Consider the following 4,352-nt stretch of genomic DNA (forward strand, 5'->3'; position numbering starts at 1 on the left):
CAGTTTCTCTCACAATCTTGTCCATCCCACTACATGACAGCCCCAGTTTTCTAAGTGCTCATATCAAAACTCCTGACTCTTTTGTATCATACACATGACTCAGAAGTAAATCCTTTCACCCTCTCAAAATATATCAATAATCCAAACAGTTCTTACTTCTTCCATCCTGGTACAAGCCACCCTCAAATTTTGTCTGTGCTGTAAAATTATCCTAATTGCTCTCACTGATTTCATCCTTACCCTAGCTACTCTCAGTACACCAGCAAGAGTGAGGGTGTTACAACTTAAGTTAGATGATGTCACACACTTATTTAAAACCATCCAATAATATATCAGTAAAAGTCCAAGTCCTCACAATTTCCTGCAAGACCTCATGTGATCTGGCCTGTTACCTCTTCAATCACACACCTCCTAGCATCCTCTTTCTCATTCACTCTATTCCAAGCCTCCTTCATCCCCTACCTCTTCCTATTTTTTTTTCTGGAAAGCTCCCCCACAGGATTCATCAAGTCTTCTATGTCACTCCTTCAGATCTACTCAAATGTCACCTTCAAGGTCTTCTCTATTTACCATGTGTAAACTGTAGTTTCCACCTCAACACACACACACACACACACACACACAAACACACACACATGCCGCAGTCCGGCTGCAGCAAACTAACTGGGGGGTGACGAACAACTTGTGTAGATTGATACAGCAGGAGTGGAAGCCGTTTATTGTAGGACAACAGAGGTATTTATCCATTCCACACAACTTATCTTAATTAGCATAAACTAGATACAGCAGTAAACCAATAAGAAATCTCCACACTTAATGGCTAGCTGGCACCACCTCACAAACCACTCCCCCTGGCAAAATACCAGGCACCATCCAGACTTGTTTACAGGCCCTAACATTTGCCAGGCGCCATCCTGACTTGTTTATAGACTCTAACATTTCCCCCTTTTGTTTAATTTAAATAACGACCATAGTGGTTTTTACAGAAACACCATAAATAACCTGCTACAAACAGAAAGGGAGGATACAAAATGCCACAATACCAAGCCAATTGATGGCTCCATGCAAGAAGCCCTTGGAAAAATTATACCAGCAATGACACCGTTAGCAAAGATACTGAGTTACAATTTGTAGTAGATTACAGTTTCTTATCTCAGTCTAGGTAAAGCAGTGTCTCAATAGATTAACTCACAGTCCAGGTAAATCACAGTCCAGGTAAGTTCTGCAGGCAGCTAGCTTAAATCACAGTCCAGGTAAGTTCTGCAGGCAGCTAGCTTGATCCGAAGTCTCCTCCGGTTCTCAGCAACACTGGAAATTCTTCCACCCTCATCCTCACTGGCACTGGGACAAAGGCAGGAACTCTGGCAATGCTGGTAAAGAAAATCCTATAGTATTCCAGCAGGCACTAAGAAAACAACCTTCTGAACAATTTAGTACATTATCTCAAGGTTTTTTACATTTGAAATAAGCCTTAATGGTGCTCATTATTCATCAGCCTCCAGGTGTGGGAGAACCATTGTAGCTTAGTTATTGGCATTGAAAATGACCAAACATCAGGGACACTGGTAGCATCTTCTGGCTGTAGCGTCCTGGGCAGCCCCAGATGGCCCTGGGGAGTGTCCCGGACTCAAACTGCTTCCTGGCACAGGGAGCAAGAGCCTGCGAGACTGTGCCTCTGGGTCAGGTTTGGATTTGGGCTCGGTAGTGGAAGAGCCGGCTGCTGCCGCTTGGAAATTCCTTGCTGTGCCATGACCGGCTCGCGCATGTGGCAGCCGCCGCCGCTGCTGCGCCAATTCATGCACCCTCCGGTAACAAAAGGTATTCAGTAATAGCCTTTTGCTGCAACTTTTTTCCTGATAATCCTTCCTCCTCTGAACTTTCTTCTTTCTGACTAGAGTTCCTGGGCTTCCGTCAACACATGCCCTAACTATTCTTGGTTCCACTGGGGTGCCTCTTTCCCTTAACAATTTACTTAACACCCCTTCCATATTTTCATCACAAAGACAATAAAATACACTGAGATAAAACAAGACACAACATACTGTATAAATCCTCTCCATTTTCTCAAAATGGCCATTTTTCCTCTCACCCTATCTGCCTAGGGACGAGCAGATTTGCTCCCGTCCTATCTAGGGATGGGCAGCTTTTTTTTTTTCCCGTCACTTACCCCTGAGTGTCCCGGGGCTCCCCGTAACAGGCCACCATCAGCCGCAGCCCGGCTGGCTGGGCAAAATCACAGGGGGGCAGGGAAGGACAACATGTGTAGATTGATACATCAGGAATGGAAGCCGTTTATTGTAGGACGACAGAGGTATTTATCCATTCCACACAACTTATCTTAATTAGCATAAACTAGATACAGCAGTCAACCAATAAGAAATCTCCACACTTAATGGCTAGCTGGCGCCACCTCACAAACCACTCCCCCTGGCAAAATACCAGGCACCATCCAGACTTGTTTACAGACCCTAATATTTGCCAGGCGCCATCCTGACTTGTTTACAAACTCTAACATTTGCCAGGTGCCAGCCTGACTTGTTTACAGACTCTAACACACACACATTTTGAGCTGTTGGTTCCAACCCCTCCCAGTCAGCTATAAGCCACCTCCTCTCGCTACATCATGTGCAACTTGTCCTTCTCTGACAGATATTCTTCCTCAAAGCTCACCTATCCTTAAAAAAATAAATAACATTTAGACTTGCTCATTTGTTCTCTTTCTTTATCTCAATATTTCTAAATCAATAAACCACAATAACAGACCTCACCTCCTCACCTCCTTTTCTTTCAATAGCCCTCTGCAGTCTGATGTAGCCCTTTGTCACACTGCTGAAACTGCTTTCACTGAGAAATCTCCCAATGGACATTTTTCAGTATTGATCCCTTCTGTTAAAAAAAAAATCTAGGATTTAGCAGGGCTGCTGTCACAGTTGTTGCCGATGCTGCCACCTCTGCCGCCGCCAAGGCTCAGTACAAGGGTGCCCCAAGCGAGGCAGGATGTGCCAAAAATCTGATGAAGAAATGGGAAGAGCATCGGGAGCAGATGGAGCAGAGGAAGCAGCAGATCGCAGAAGAGAACATAATGAAATCCAACATTGACAAGAAGTTCTGTGCACACTATGATGCTGTAAAGGCACAGCTCAAGTCCAGCACCATTGGCCTTGTAACCCTGAATGACATGAAAGCCTAACAGGAAGAACTGGTGAAGAAGCAGGAGAAGCCGCTGGCCACGAGGGAGCAGTCAAAGGACTTGCAGCTAAAGCTGGAGAAGCTGCGAGAGAAAGAGTGCAAGAAGGAGGCCAAGAAGAAGATCTCTAGCCTGTCTTTCACCTTGGAGGAAGAAGAAGAGGGAGGTGAAAAGGAGGAGGAGGTGGCCATGCATGAGGAGGAGCTGGAAAGGGAAGAGATCACCCCAAAGAGAAGGAAATTGGGGAAGAACCCAGATGTGGACACCAGCTTCTTGCCTGACCAAGACAGGGAGAAGGAGGGAAATCGTCTCCAGGAAGAGCTGTAGCAGGAGTGAGAAGCCAAGCAGGAGAAGATTAAGAGTGAAGAGATTGAAATCACCTTCAGTTACTGGGCTGGCTCTGGACACCAGCAGACAGTCAAAATGAAAAAGGGCAATACAATGCAGCAGTTCCTCCAGAAGGCACTTGAGATCCTGCGTGAAGACTTCAGTGAGCTCAGGTCAGCAGGGGTGGGGCAGCTCATGTACATCAAGGAGGACTTAATCATTCCCCATCATCACAGTTTCTGTGACTTCATTGTTACCAAGGCACGTGGGAAGAGTGGGCCACTCTTTAACTTTGATGTTCATGATGACGGGCGGCTACTCAGCGATGCCACTGTGGAGAAGTGTGAGTCTCATGCAGGAAAGGTGGTGCTGAGAAGCTGGTATGAGAAGAACAAGCACATCTTCCCTGCCATCCGCTGGGAGCCCTATGACCCTGAAAAGAAGTGGGACAAGTATAAGATCCTGTGAACATCTAGAAAGTGGTTTGGCCTCGGCTGTCCCTGGTGCACCCCCATGTCTCCAGAACTCAAGGGTCTGATTCCCCTGCGACTGTGCGTTGTGTGCTAGGAGGACAGTAGCCACTCATCCCCTGGAACAGTCATTGCTTTTTTCTTTTACAATAAATAAGTGCTCATGTTAAAAAAAAAAGATCTAAATAAATTAAGATGTAATGTTTATGAGAGAAAATTTAATATTATAAATTTGCCAATTCACCAGCAAATCAACCTACACATTTAACAAATTATAATCAAAATCCAAAAAGGGAGTATATGTGTGTGTATGCTTATGTGTATGTAACTAAACAGGCTGGTTCTAAAATTTATATAGAATTTATGAA

The 4,352-nt window shown here is 45.1% G+C and overlaps 1 pseudogene; it reads left to right on the top strand.

Annotated features, from left to right (window-relative positions):
• The first annotated feature begins 2,859 nt into the window (after positions 1–2,859).
• Positions 2,860–4,352, top strand: LOC107133607 (annotated as a pseudogene).

The sequence above is a fragment of the Marmota marmota genome, unplaced genomic scaffold (genome assembly GCF_001458135.2).
Source record: "Marmota marmota marmota unplaced genomic scaffold, marMar, whole genome shotgun sequence".
Lineage (NCBI taxonomy): Eukaryota > Metazoa > Chordata > Mammalia > Rodentia > Sciuridae > Marmota > Marmota marmota.